Here is a 16606-nt window from a genome sequence, read left to right on the forward strand (position 1 = left end):
TATATATATAAATCAGGGTAAATATCGTCATTGAATGAGCTTTGTTTTGCCTATTCATGTAACCTTTGTTCACCAATGACCCTTTTTAATTATATGGATGTTAAGCAAAAAGGAACTGAGCAGAAAAGCGAAAACTGTAGTTTTTGAAATCCTTAGCAGGAAAATGCAGCACTCTAATGGGTCAAATCAAGACGCTGTTTTCCTCCCACCGCTGACTTTTTTGACAAATCACCCGCTGTCGTTTTTAATCCGTCTGGTCAGAGTTTGGCCGAACATTCACAGGATCTCAAGCCAGAGTCTCAGATCTTGATTGGTTGAAGATCTTTGAGGTATGGACTGGCTCTGACCGGAGTGCGACAATCAGCTCAGCACATACCAACAAGATTTTATCCTGTTTAGTTTTAAAAAATGCTTATAATATGGAATCAGTTATCAGTGTTCTGGAAAAACCTCATCCCACACAGAAGTCTGTTAATCTCTTTAAAACCCCTGGATATGTGATATTCCAGTAACCCTGCAAAACTTCTCCCTTGCAATTTGCACTTCATTTGTCAGTGCCTCTAAAAGTGTGTTTTCCCCTTATGATAGCGCTTTTATTTTTAAGTCTAAGAAACAGGAGTGTGGTGGCCGATATTAGCTTTTTTATGTCGTCTTTAACCGCTATCTCCTCTTTGAAAAAAGAGCTAATAAACTCTGTTGCGTAAGAAAAGTGGGAGAAAAAAACCCTGAAAATCCTTCTGTTAGACACTCCTGGTATCTTCTCATCCCGTTTTCCTTGTTCCTCACACGTGTCAATGAAAGTAACAGGGAGGAAAAAAAGATTGGGGCAATGGTGGAAAATTTAGCACCGCATTGTGCTGCATTGTTGGCAGCCTGTCAGGCTACAACAATAGGAATCAGTGCAATCAAGCAGATTTTGTCCCTGATGTTTGCTCACATCTTGTGTAGTCAGGACATGCTGACATAAAGCACGGATACACTATCTCTACTTTTTAAATAAGACGCTCCTGATACCTTGTCATCTCCCTCTTTCCTTGTTCCTTGTCCATCGTGGGTGACAGAGGAGAAAAAAGGAGTGGAAAGATGCAGCAACATATCGGGTTGCATTGGCTGACAGTCTGTCAGTATACTGCAGTAGAAATCAGTGTAATTTAGCGAATGATTTCGATGATGCTCACTCACGTAGTAAGGACACGCCGTCACGTCAGCGATACAGATAGTATTATTAAGCCACTATCTCCACTTGGAAAGAAATAAGCCTTTTTCAATAGAGAAAAATGATAGAAAATAAAGGAAATCTTCCTATTGGCCATGTCCATCACCTTTTAAATCTCCCTAACTTTTTGTCTGTCATCCATGCACGTAAATGCAATCAACAGAAAAGATATAAACAGGATGAAGGGCTAAAAATAATATCCCATGTCACGTACGTGTCTTTAGGACAGTAAAAGAAACCAGTGCAACCCTAAAAATTCCACACACTAATCTACATGTAAAATTGCACTCTGTGGAGCAAATTGCGCTTTTTCTAGTCAGTCTCTGCAATTCCACAGCTTGCACTACAATCTGTCTATTTCCAGTGGAGACCATTGCCAAAACACATCAATGCATATAGAGCAGATTAATCCAAATAGGATCATCAGAGCAGGTACATTTGACAATATAACACAATATGTGTACACAACTGGTGGCCCAAACTGGTCATTAGTTAGTCATAGGGTCACAGAGATCATATAATGCCAAGAAAAGTTAATTTTGGAAGAGGAAAACCCTAGGATTTTGTCTGACAGCACACATCCTTTCTAGAAAATCCAAACCTTTTAATTCCCTACCAAACTCACCCATGGTAGGAGAAAAAAAATCTGAGAATAATATCAAACCGAACTGCAAATCAACCTCAGAAAGGGAGAGTAATCTGTTTTATACATGCTACTTTCGCCTTGGAGTGCTGCGAGAACTCTGAGTTCTCTGGTTATCTTGTAATCTCTAGTCTTCTGGTGCTCAGCACTGCACACCTGTAACACTGCAGACGTGGATATGTGGAAACTCCATGAGATCAAGCTGAATTTGATGCTAATGTATGCTCATGTCACATACTGAATATCTGACGAAAAAAATCAGAATAACTATAAAATCTATCATCACTGTAGAACTGTAGATCATCTACCAAAGTTATAATGACAGTCAACCAGCCTTTTTTTTTTTTTACCAAATATACACACCAGTTTGATTTCAAAGCAGCTGCAGATGACCAGGCTTTTCCAGAACACTGATGTGTGACTCTTGGCACCTTTTTGCTTCTTGTTTCTGTAAAATTTAAGAGTTTCATTTCAAATTTGTGGAGATAAGTTGCTAAATTCTGCTTGACTCGTACGCCAAAGTTCTTGTTTATTATTTAACTTAAAAAGAAGAAGATTTGTAGATTTTTCCCCGTGGAGGTAAACTCAATGTAAAAAGCGTCCATATTTGCAGGAATGCACAACAACATGAATCACCAGTGATTTGAATTTTAGGGCTTTTAAGAACCTATTGGGTTTGAAAGGAGACTCTTAAAATTGGAGAAATTTATTTATTTATTTATTTATTGACTTGCTTTATTGCTTTATTTTTACTTATATTGTTTTTTTTATTACTTTTGCACGTTTTAGCTGGAGGCCAAACTAAACGGCTCTTTGTCCATTTTGCACAGAGAACTCAAACAAAAACCGCGTCGAGCAATAATCGAAATCCTTTTGAGTTTGATGACACTTGACTTTACACAAGCTTTATCTCCCTGTATGAGCCTAAAAAAAACTCCAAATGCACAAATTCAAGTGGAGCGTTGGGTGGATCCTGGTTTTCCCGATGCAGCATCGGCAGTATTATTGTGGTACTACAGGTAAAAAAGGCGAATACTGTGGCATGAAGCGGCTGTGAAGAAGTGTCTCGGCTCGTTTTTATCACAATGACGTGTCAAATGTGCGTGTACAGCATTCGTTCAGTCTGCTTTGAGCTCAATATTTCGAACAACCTCTCTCTCTCTGTCTCTGTTGTCGTGGTCACCCAAGGGATCTTTACTAAACGCTTTACTAGACTCATATAGAAAAGGAAAAAAAAAAACTTAACTGGCACGGTCTGGACTCTATTTCTACTAGATTCTATTGAGAATAGAAAACCATATAACTAGGTCAATACTTAAGACACTGCTGAACTCTGCTGCGAGGCGTATTTCAGGTTGCAGTTGTGCTGAAGGGCTGTTTTCAGTAGCAATAGACCCAGAGTGTGCCTGCTACACATGAACCCCAACACTCCAAGCCATGCTTTCCCATTGGTTGATTGATAACGTGCTTGATTGGTGAACTGGTTGATTCTTTGATTTCTTGACTGGCAGATCGAGTGATTATTTGATTGGTTTTCACATTTGGTCGGTTGATTAATGAATTGATTCTTATGCTTATTGATACTGAAAGAGGTTCATGGACCCCCCTCATTTAAGGATGTGACTCTTCCACATAACTAGTCGCACAAAACAGCTCAGAGACTCAACTGGCTCATTTGGTTCTCCATTTTCAAAGTTGCAAACAGTCCAAGAGGTTCAGATTCACCAAAGTTTGCAGGAAAACATCTTCAAATGTCTTCTCTTCCTATGCAGAAATGCTTTGTGAACTGGGGGATTTTTAGTCACGGTACTACAAATGTTTGCATGGGAAACCAAGGCTGTCCATAAGGGGGGAAAGAGGAGAGCTTTTTGGGGCCTGGCAAAACTGGGGGCCCATGGCAGTCAGGAAAATCATGGTCCATTGTAAAGTTAATCTGAGACAACCATATTTAATATTTAACCTGAATAATAACCCCTTTTATCAAAGCAACAAAAAAGTAACTGTATTTTTGCTGGAGCACAATAAAGCATAATTATAATGTAAACCCCTTTTTTGCTCATGTTAACAATGTGCATGGGCAAAATTGCAAAATATTTGGAATGTGATGTGAGACTTCATGGCTAAGCCAAATGTCAGGATGCCAGAGAATAAAGCAGAGGGAAGTGAAATAACTTTAAGTGGAAACTAATGAAATAATTGGGGAAAAAGGCACAAAATTGGGTCAAGAAAGGCAAAAAGGGGCAAAAACTAAGTGGGAAAATGTGGAAAGCAGGTAGAAGTGGCAACATGGGGATAAAAGAAGCAATGGGGGTCAAGTAATGTGAAAAATGGGTTAAAATGGGAGGGAAAATGGTGAAAAGCAGTTAAAAGTGGCAAAAATAGGTTAGAATAGGCAAAAATGGGTCAGGAAAGGCAAAATGGGTGGAAAATTTGATGGAAAAATGGTGAAAAGTGGTTTCAATGAGTTATAAAGTGGAAAAATGTAAGAAAAAAACTGCAAAAAAATGAACAGAAACAGTGATGGAAAAGGGTGGCGTAAAAAAAAGTAATTTCAACACCAGAACCCAATAACAGCTCGACACACTTTTCACCTCCAAAATGAAGTTACTGTTAGCCAGGACGCTAGCACCAGTGCTACTGATCCAACACACATGCATTGATATCAATTAATCACACCTGGGGAGGGTCCATTCACTGGGTCGATTGTCTATTACCCTTAAAAGCAGGAGAAAATTCCAAAATGACAGAAAAAACATTTTAACTGCAAATTGGGGGATTTTAAAAGGCAATTATAAGGATGTGATTAATCACAATTAATTACAAAAATTCTGAGATTAATAATAATTATAATTGTATTTGTTTGACAGCCCTAATCTTTACCATTTCACTGGTAAGTTGAGTATTTGTTATGGTAAGTAAGTCAGTCAGAGAAGATGCCAGTCGTATTTTTGCTTCACTTCTGTACCATGGGAGAGTTCGAGATGTATCATCCATCTTTTTAACCTTGCAAAGTCCTTGTATCAGCCAGATTCCATGTTGGTCATCAGGCCAATCCATCTTGCAAACTCCAGTGGCCAAAATTTAACAGACCAATCAGCGCTGTTCGAGGAGAATGCGTGATTAGCTTGGATCCATCTTTATAACAGTGCAAAGCCAGTGGATCTGCCTGCATCATCTTGCCAAGCTCATAACTGAAACGTTTGTGTAAGTCTGCAAAATTACCAGACCAAAAACTAGGGAGTACAGCCATGGTGTAGTTGACTTCTTTTCATGACCAGCTTTGGCATGATATTTATTTACAAACTGACTCCACCGTCAGTAAACAACAGCAGCGCCTGCCTTTTAGGCTCATGTTATGTAGTTTACTTAATGGCGCTGCGTAAACACACTATATCATTATGTCTTATGGCTGTGATTGGACTGTAGAGAATGTGACGGACAAAACGCCCAATCACCCTTCAAGAACTTTCTGGAAGGTTCCTCACATACTAAACACTTTGCATAGGCGTTTGCCTGAGATGGATGTGAAATATTACATGCAATGCATAAGTAAAAGGGTCTAGCATCTTTATATAGGGCCAAAGTATTTAAACATTCTCATACTGTACTTCTGTGTTTCATGGTATTGGTTCTGAAGCAAGTAAGGAGAGAAATATGTGCCAAGATTTTGGTGAATTTGAACCTCAGACCGGTTTGAGCCCTGCACAGAAACAAACATTTCATATCACAAACATGACAGAAAAACGATCTGACATCTTTTAAAGTAACCCCAAATTCATGTGATCATTTAAGAAAGCTTCAGAAACAAAATATGGAGAACAACAGCAGCAAAACTGGAACTTTTACACAAAATACAGGAGGAAGAAAACCTACTGTACTCTGAGCTGTGGGTCAGACCACGAAGTGCTGCTAGGGGGTTTGGAAGAGTCCATTTTAGACCAGAAGGGGGGTGTAAAATCACAAACTCGTCTGAGAATCTCTGCTCCTCCCTGCCTTCTTTTCCCCGTCTCAAAACCAAAAGCTGCTGTGTCATCTTTGAAACAAAACAACAAACACTGACGTACCAACGCGGAGGAAATGCACAGAGAACAAGTGGTTTCATTGTTCATTATTATTACTATTGTTACTATTAACTGTGTGATAAATGCAATACAACAGTCATGTAAACAGGCAGTGAGTGATGCTGTATCTTATTTACAGTACGAGGATAATAATAACAATGATGTTCTGACTTTTTCGTCGTCATTGATTTGTTTTTTTTTTCCAGGCATCCTCCCACTGCTTACATCACCGTCGCCCCGTTTACACCGCTACTGGTTTCACAACGGTTGTCAAACTGGTTTCTCCAGGTTTTCGGCATCATATCAGTCTCCCGGAAACCTCATATCTCGAGAAAGTTGCCTTTTTCAGGAACGAAAGGGGAGATTATGCTAGACGTTTCCCCTCCTGACTCATGATGAACAGTCTTTGAACGTTTTCTCATCCTTTATATCGATTTTAGGACAGTCTGCTGACGCTTCTTCCAAAACAGCTGTAGTTGGAATTTATATGTCGGAGATAAGAGGTTTCTTGATGCAAGAATTTTTATATGTTTTTGCTGTAAAAAAGAGATGATACACGTTACAGTTAGAGGAAGAAACCTTGTAACTCCGAAGGACTAGGTCAATATGCAAAGGAAAGGAGAGGAAGTGGCGTACGTAGGTCAAAATATTCCTAACATTGTAACTGAAGCAACTTTTTAGCATTTTAATGTTAATTGATAAACAACAATTATGACAAGGTTACAAGGTTTTCCTCTGACTTCAGCGGTAGTCTCGCCCTGAAATCGTGTCGCCGGTGAAACCTCGGTGTAAAGGAGGCGAAAGCTGTGCCTCAGTGACCCCACTTTGGTGTTTTAGAGACAATAACAATAATTACAACAATATTATATGAATATATATAAATATATATATACTTTTTAGTACTTTGAGTTGAAATACTTTTTAGTATTTTGCAAATACATGTCTCTGTATATAAAACAAAAGCCTCCTGTAATAAACCAGAAAAAAAATTTAATACTGAACCTGTTGTGGTGGTTTTATTTTCTTTCACTCTGAATCCTTGTGCCGTCCAATCAAACAACAACCTCAAAAACAAAGCTCTGCATCTCTCTGGGTTATCAGCAGTCGTGGCTGGTACTTGAATCTCCAGTGAAGGGTTGCAGTTTCCCCACAGATGGACCACATTAGTTTGTTAGCTTGATGCTAACACACAATGGAAAATGCCCTTAACAGGCTAATTTGACCTTTAAGGTCATTTTAACAAGGAACACTAATATTCTGACTCATCACACTTAAAAAACAACACCATATTCACTTATATACACTATATGGACAAAATTATTCAGTCACCTGACCAATACACCATCAGGGACTGTAATGCCAGCGTATTTAAATCCATGTACTTAATTATGGAGTTGTCCCCCTTTTGCAGATATAACAGTCTCCACTGTTATGTGTGTTTCACTCTGTAGAGCATTTATGAGGTCAGGCACTGGTGTTGGACCAGAAGGCCTGGCTCACAATCTCTGTTCCAGTTCATCCCAAAGGTGCTTGATGGGGTTGAGGTCAGGAGTCTGTGCAGGCCAATCAGGTTCTTCCACACTGAACTCATCAAACCATGTCTTTGTAGTCCTTCTTCCCCAAAGTGTTGCCACACAGTTGGGAGCAGAACATTGTCCAAAGTATCTTGGTATGCTGAAGCATTAAGATTGGCCTTCACTGGAGATAAGGGCCCTGGCCCAAACCCTGAAAACAGCCCCATACCATTAGCACTCCTCCACCAAACTTCACTGCTGGACCAGTGCAGTTAAACAGGTAACGTTCTCTCGGGGTCTGCCAAACCCAGATTCACCTATCTGGTGAAACATTGCACATAGGTGAACTGTAATGGACTTCCAGGCTACTTTCTTTGTATCACAGAGAATTATATTCATTGTAATGAAGAGTCGAAAATTTGCATGCATAATAATGAGTTGTTTGAAGTGCAGATCTTTATACCTGAGCTGGAAAATATGTGACCAGAAATATGGAACGTTTTCATGTAGACTTTAATTGCACAATTAATCTAACTGTTTCTTATTTTCTCAGATTTAGTCAAATCGATATTTCAAACAAATGTTATTAATTTTCTTCAGTGAACAGAAGGTCTGTTGTTCTCCCTTGGAGAGTGGTGAGGCAGCTCTCAGACACCCCCAATGGACCAGTTCCTACTGTTCATAAGTTTTTATCCCTGAGTTTTATTTTATTGTTTGTCCAACTTTTAAAATTGGTTTCCACTATGATGCTTAAGAGGAGAATAGATTTTTAGAGTATGTCTACATTAAGCCTCGTCAGACAATTCTGGATCAATCAGGAGATATGAATTAGTCTAAAACGTCTGTCTCTTTACTTCTTCCAAGAAACGCTTTCAGATCGACCCACAAACTATAAAAGACACCAAATGTAGCACCAATGGTTAAACTAAAGTTTACAAAGTCCTCCTAGAAGTTGAAGGGGAGAGAAAGTTTAAGAAATTCAGGTTTCACTAAAGAGAGCAGTGGCGTGTTTTTAAGACACGAAGCAGACGTTACATCACTCTCTGAGGACTCCACTGATGAGAACAGTCATTGAACTTTGTAGAACAGATGAGTTGGTGGTCTACCACTGCCTGTTTATGCTCTGAGCAGGGCTTTCTCAGGCATGATTTAAGGCACAGAAGTTTGACATAGCAGTGATTATAACTACGTTTTATTCAAAACAATAACTGGGAATTAAAATATTAACAAGATGTATTTTCACTTCCATTTGATTCTCTATAATTGTACATTAACATTTCTCAATCTTTCCCCTTCGGGTCCATATCTACACCCAGGTTTTTCTTTCCTTTTTGTGATGTCAGCGGATGAGCGGAGCATCGCAGCTCTAAAGGACAGGTTTATGGCTTTTGGTGTCTCTCTCTGCATTCTGGGTAAGCTCCAGCCCCATGGCAGGTTGCGTTTGCACACAACCTTGACTCCTCACGCTCGTCTGCATCCGTCTTTCTGTAATTTCATCCCTGCATCGCACGCTGGACGCGGGATCTCTTTGCCAACGCTGCCCACTTGTGTCATGAAGCCCGACTCGTGATGTAATGCTGCCTGACTCCATGTGTGAGTGTCAGAGCAGATTGAGGTTGACACTTGTAAAATCCGTCTGTTGTGTTGCTCTCTTCTTCTTCATGTCCCTCAGCTGTGGTTCCTTGTCTTCCTTCGGTCAACACATCTTTTTTGGCTATTTCTAGATTAATCACACAGACCATCCTGCAGCACCAGATAGGCCTTCTTATATGGATTAATCCGCCACTGAAAGTAGTCCCTAATCAAAACTGTCTTCTTTTTTCTGTTTAAACCACAGCGACAAGCTGGGTTGTTTTCAAAAGTTTTACATCTCAGGAGAAACTAAATGTCTGAAAGATGGACAAACATGTTGTTAGCCCTTTGTTTTCACCACGATTTTGTGTTTTTATCAAGGACAACTATGTTTAACCGCACATTTAACTTTTTATAACACCTGAACTTTTAAACTGTCATGAGGGATACCTCGTTTTTTTGTTTAAGATTATAAACTCAACATTAGGGTGCTGTTTGCCTGGCAGTCGGGTCACCAGGCAAACAGAGCCCCATGTTTGGAGGCTGTTTTTCTGGGGGGTGCAGTCTGGGCTGCAGCTGCTTTCCAGTGTGTCTTTCTCTATTCAATTGTAAAGTTAATCTGTGTTAACCATAGACTGTAGAAAGAACTGGACAAACCCCGTGTGACGTCAGTCGTCTGCTTACAATAGGTGGACTCAAACGGTTCTTGAAGCCCATTCATGGAGGCTTCCATATTGATATCGCAGTCTCAGCCAAACTTTGGATCAACCCAGCGGCCCACCCACTAAGCGTGACTTCCTGTCAGCCTGCTAGCTAGCATTCCGGTTGACAGAAACGGAGCCTCTGCCTGCCAAGCTGTCTGTCAATCAAATGAGTCGCGCCAATCAGCTTTCATCCTAAACATAATCCAAACGACTGTGGTACAAAAAAATTCACCCCCCGTACAGTGGGAGCACAATAAGACACTAGCTAATGAGACATGTTTGGTGTTTTGAACCAGGCTGTAAACCAGTTTATTTTGTGTGTCAAAACCGGCTGTTTAACGTGTGCAGACGGAACTTCCAGTGTTCCTGCAGCCAGCCTCAAGGAGACACTCGCAGTATAGCAATTTTTTGCACTTCCACATTGGCTTCATTTTTTAGGACCGGAGGTTGCCGCTTAGTGTTAACATATTTTATATTTAACCGAATAATAACCACTCTTGTCAAAGCAAAATAAATGAATTAAATTTATTTTTGCTATATTACAGTCTAGGCATTTTAAAAATGTCAACCTCTTTGATTAAAATAGAATTACCTTTTGACAAAAAAATGGGTGAAAAAGAGGCAAGGATGGGTAATATAGAAAAATTGCATAAATGGGGTAAAAGTTGCAAGAAGGGGGAAAAAGTGGCAAAATATGGGTGGAAAGTGGCAAAAAGAATTGGTAAAAATGGCAAGAAAAAGTGGTAAACATGAACAAAAATTGGCAAAACAAACAAACAAAAAACAATGCAATAAAATGTGGGCAAATGGAAAAATGGGTTAAAAGTTGCAAAAAGTGTCCAAAAAGTAGCATAAATGGGCTCAAAGTGGCAAAAAATTGGCAGAAAGTGTCAAAAATGGGCAAAAAGCATTAAAATTGTTTAAATGAAGCAAAAATGGACAAAAAGTGGCAAAGAGCAGCTAAAATAGACAAAAAGTTGCAGAAAGATGATGCAGAAATAGGCAACAAAAGAGGAACAAATGGTTAGAAAAATGACAAGTGGGTGAAAAACGATAAAATTGGGATAAAAGTGGCAAAAATTGATAAAAAGCAGTAAAATGTGCAAAAACATGAAGTGTCAAAAATACGCAGAAGATGTCAAAAGGCGGCTGAGTAGGCAAAAAGTTGTAAAAAGATGTAGAAACACTGAATACCTGTGGGATCAGCTTGGACGAGCTGTTTTTGCCAGAGTGACCAACACAACCTCATATCATGATTTGTGATAAATACTGGTTGAGGAATGGGATGCTGTCCCACAGCAGTGTGTGAGCAGGCTGGTTCCAGGCTGTTGTGGCTATGTATATTTCTCCACACACTTCTGAGGCTCCTTTCTGTTAAATGAAGAAACTGTCAAATTGCCGATACATCTTGTTTCTTCAGACCTCAGTCATCTAAAACATCAAACAAAACCAACTGGCAGAATCAACTGTTTGGCACTGGCAGAGACGATTTGGCAAATTTCTCATGGGTGCAGCCCACATACTCAGTTCTGCTGCTCATCCCACAAATGCATGTTCTTTACAAATGTGGCTCCATTTAAAAGGTTAATAAACAGGCTTTCCAACGGCACAAGATTTATTGCCAAGTATTATCATTACAACAAAGAAATAATCTGCCAAACACAAATTTACTTAGCTTTTGTGTTAAGTTAAGCCAAAGTCCACACAGTCAGGTATTACTGGCCTTTCATACACACACAGACAGTTTAAGGTCACTGAAAACCAGGCCCTGTATGGTTTATCTAGAGAAATGGGAGCATCCTGGTGGGTTGGGCTGCTTTTAGGGTTGCCAGGACCAGTTTACAGTGACACTATGTAGATCATAGAGTTGCACTTGATTATTAAGTTTGTTACATTTAGCTGCAGCAAACTGTCAAGTTTTCCATTTTTCAATCTGACCATTTTATTAAATGGCTTATTAACTATCAACTCAAACTTATTACAAAGATCTTAATATAAGGTAAGACCCATTTAAAATTAAAGTTTACTGAAACAAAATTTAAAAAATGAAAAACTCTAACTTCCATCATATAAACTGTTGACTCCAATTAAAAATAACAAATCATGTATCATCAAAAATATTGTTAGATTTGAGACAGATTATTAGCCAGTGTGATTTATTTCTTGTTAATGGAATTCTAAACAAATCACCCGATTGGCTGAATGAACTTATGGTATCATCAGACTGAAATACACGCTGTCCTCTGAGCTGCTTCGATGCCCTTGAGCAAAGCGCTGAACACAGAGGAAAGAGTTTGTGTGACTTGTTTACTCGGTTATATAACCACTCTCTAACAGCAGAGGGGGAGCCTGTGTTCCTCAGCATATGTTAAATGGAGCTTCCCCATCTGTCTGTCTGCCAAAAATCAACTCTGACTCTCCAAAAGGAACAGTCCACTCAAATAGGTGGATATTTATCACATAAATACTGGAGTAAACTGGTCATTTATAGGATGTACCAGATGGTTCCTTCACAAGCTGGGGACAGAAGGCTTTGTCTAAAGGGGACTTCAAAATGGGACAGTCTATCAATAGTTTCATCCACTAGAATGCACTCTAGAGGGAACTACAACTTATTGCCCACGAGTAGGACACTACGAAGGGTGCTTTATCATGTTTTTTTAACCAAGAGCACCACCTAGAGGGCACTTTGACCACATTTTGGGGCACTTTGTCCTGTTTTGTCCACTGGGGCACCTTAGAGGACTTTGAATCATGTCATGTCCACTGGAAGGCCACCCTTTTAGGGCAATTCATCATATCTTGTCTACTACAAGGCCCCCTTAGAGGGCACTTTATCACAATTGTCCAGTGTAAGGGCATGTAAGAGGGCATTTTCTCAAGTTTTCTTCACTTGTAGGTGTCCTATAGGGCAATTTATCATCTTCAGTCCACTGAAAGCACACTGAAAGGGCCCCTTACATCATGTATTGCCCACTGAAAGGGCATCCTTTCAGAGCACCTTAGGACACTCAAATTTAACTTCGTAGGGGAGATTCCTATAGGGTATTTAATATGTTTTGACAACCTGAAAGAGCCACTTGAAGAGAACTCTAGTGAGCACTTTATCATATATTGCCCGTTGGACAGGAACCATAGGGGGCATTTCATCATATTTTGTCCATTGGACAGCAACCTTAGGGGGCACCTAATCATACTTTGTCCATCGGACATGAACCCTGGGGGGTACTTTATAATGTATTACCCACTGAAAAAGAAACCAAGGGGGCACTTTATCATGTATTACCTATTGTACAGGAACCCAAGGGGAACTTTATCATATTTTGTCCATTGGACAGGAACCCTAAGGGCACTTTATCACGTATTGCCCATTGGACAATAACCCTAGAGGGCACTTTATTATGTATTATCTATTGTACAGGAACCCTGGGGGGCACCTAATCATATTTTGTTCATCAGACAGGAGCCCTAGGGGGCTCTTTATCATGTATTGCCCATTAGACAAGAACCATAAGGGGCACTTTATTATGTATTGCCTATTGTACAGGAACCCAAGGGGAACTTTATCATGTTTTGTCCATTGGACAGGAACCCTGGGGGCACCTAATCATATTTCGTCCATCGGAAAGGAACCCTATGGGCACTTCATCACGTATTACCCATTGGACAATAACCCTAGAGGGCACTTTATTATGTATTGCTCATTGCTCATTGGACAAGAATATCATGTATTACCTATTGTACAGTAACCCTAGGGGGCAAATAATCATATTTTGTCCATCAGACAGGAGCCCAGGGGGGCACTTTATCATGTATTGCCCATTTGAAAAGAACCATAAGGGGCACTTCATCATGCATTGCCCACTGAGAAAGAACCCAAGGGGGCACCTTATTATGTATGGTCCAGCAGAAGGCCACCCTAGGGGGCCCTTTGTCAAATTTTCACCCCTGGAAGGTATCCCTAAAGGACCTTTGTCTCGTATTGCATATTGGACAAGACCTGTGTAGGACACTTTATCATTTATTACCCATTGCACCACCACCCAAGCGGGCACCCTAGCAAGTTTTCCCTCTTGAGGGAGTTTGTAGAGGGAAGAAAATATTTTGGCCACTAGAAAGCCACCTTAGAGGGCACTTAATCCCATTTGTCATGTGTAAGGGCACCTACTGGAGCACTTTCTCAGGTTTTCTTCTCATGTAGGTGTCCATCTATCATGTTTCGTCCACTATAAGCACCATTTACTGCCCACTAAAGGCTTCTTTCAAAGCACTTTGTAATGTTTTGCCTATCTGTAGGGCACCTTATAGGGCACTTTATCATGTTTTTTCTATGGATAGGGCACCTTAGAGGGCACTTTATTATGTTTTGTCCATGAGAGGGCACCTTAGTGGGCACTTCACAATCTTGTCTAATGAAAGGGTACGCTAGAGGGCAATAATTTATTATTTTTGCATAAGGGAAGGGCATCCTTATTGGTCACTTTGTCATGTTAAGTCCACTGGAAAGGCACTTTCAAAGTTCCCTCCTGGATGTCCCTTTAGTACATAAAACAAGATTAGGTGCAATCAAATGTGTTTTTTTTTTTTTTCAAGCAACAGGGTACCTGGGGATGCAGCCACTGGATTGGGACAGCGGACTGCAGTGTTTGACACAGTCTGAGTCCATTGATAAACACAAAAAGCTTTACAGGAGCTTTAAATAAAAAGTTTTCAGCATAAGAGCAGCTCTGTCCTCTCTGTCATTACTTCCTGTTTCACTTCCTCTCTCATCCTCCTCCTCTTCTTTCTCCTCCAGTGTGTATTCAATCTGACGGCGGCTCTCTCTGCTGGTTAGCGTCAAGCAGTGACACCAAAAACACACGCTGCATTGTAAACACACACACAGACACACGGAGCGTACAGGCTGGACAGTTGCTGAGTCAGCATGAATGAACGAGCGTGTAATGTCACTCGTTTCTTGACGGGTTTAGTCATGAAACACACAGTAGAGAGGGATTGTGTGCTTCATCTTCTCCTTTTTTTAGACTCCATCATCTCACCGTCCTCCCCGGTGTTTGGGACTCCCAGGAGAGACCTTTACTCTGGTTGAGTCTGTGCTCTCCCCGCCATGGCAGCCAAGTGTTGATGAGGTCCCAGGACGATTGGCGGGGGAAAGATGAGTCTGTTCCCTGACCTCTCTCTCCAGAGGGATATCACACACTTTCAGTATAAGACATGGTAATTATCAGCATTTTTGTTACAGGTTTTTTGTATTTAGTTTATATCTGTAGTTTATTTTTCAAACTAAGTCTGTCAACATTAGCATGTTCATCATGATGCACATACAGCCTCATATTAACTCATTAAATGTCTTTAATCACATCCCTGCAGAGTAGGGGTGTCAAACTCAGGGCCCGGGGGCCAAATCCGGCCCGTGGCACAGTTATACCCGGCCCGCAAGGTCATATCATACTCTTATTATAAGTGTCTCCATCAGTATGTAGTCTGCAGATTTTAAAATCACTTTTAAGGATGCTTTGACAGTAGGGGCCTGGCTCTGGCTTGGTGTACACTTGAGTCCAAAGTCTGGTTCTGTATGGTCACCATGAATGACTAAATACTAGTGTGAACTGTTGCACAATATCCAAATACAGGATGGAAAGTTGAAGTGGTTATATGACATTGTTATAGCATCAACATTTTTTTTCATTGGTTTGGCAGTTTGTCAACACTTTTCTATTTCATTTAAATCTATTTAACAAATGGTCTGTTATGGCCTACTTTGGCTGTATCTGAACTTGTGGTTCTCCTGTGATCTTGTGATTGCTTGTCTTTTGCTGCTCAGGACTGCACTTCAGAAATAGATCCAGTGGGTGAAAGCATGAGCTGTTGGTGGAGAAAGAGCAACACTACTGACCTCTGTTTCTCACTTTGTAGGTAAGTCTGCTTCTCACATCACTGATGGACACAGATAGGTGGGGGGCAATCATCATAATGTTTGACAAAACACTGCAAAGGTAGCCTCTTGGATTCCCCTATGGGACACAAAGTATGATGAATTCACCCCCATGGTGCCTCTCCAGTGATAGATCCATTCAAAAGTACCCTTTATGCTCTTCCAAATGTGATAAGGTGCATCTATGGTTCCCTTCCAACAAACAAACATGGAAATAGCCCACTAGCGTGGTCCTCTAGTACAGTGGTTCTCACCCTTGGGGTCAGGATCCCTTTGGGGGTTGCGAGACACTGAGAGAGGGTCTCCAGACACTTAAAAAAAACGAAGAACATCTTTTAATTTTACTGTTGCCAATTTACACCAGTTTTTTTCAAATTTGAACCCATTTTTATCACTTTTTCTGACCAATTTTTCCAATTTTAACACATTTTTGCAGCTTGAAACCCATTTGTTGTCCATTTTAAACATTTTTTACCACTTTTTTCTGCCTGTTTTTGCCACTTCTAAACCAAATCTTGCAACTCTTTGCCTATTGTTGGCTCTGATGACACATTATTGCTACTATTAACCCCTTTTACCACTTTTTAAGTAACATTTCTCATTTTGATATGCCCATTTTTGCCAGTGTCTATTTTTGCTTCAGTTAACCCCTTTTTGCCAGTCTATATCAATTTCCATCCCATTTCACCAAATTTCCACCTATTTATGCCACTTTAATGCCATTTTAGCCACTATTGAATCTCCTTTTACCACTTAATATGGTCATTTTGCCGCTTTCACACATTTTTGACTTTTTAATCTAATTTTTGCCTCTTCTAACCCATTTCTGCTACTTTTAAAATCTAATCTCCCCACACTTCCACCATCTTTGCCATTATTAACCCTGTTTTACACCCAAATTGTTTCCCATTTTAACTACATTTCACCATTTGATATGCCCAATTTTGGTAGATTTAACCAA

Source organism: Cheilinus undulatus, linkage group 19 (assembly GCF_018320785.1).
Source record: "Cheilinus undulatus linkage group 19, ASM1832078v1, whole genome shotgun sequence".
NCBI classification, from domain to species: Eukaryota; Metazoa; Chordata; class Actinopteri; order Labriformes; family Labridae; genus Cheilinus; species Cheilinus undulatus.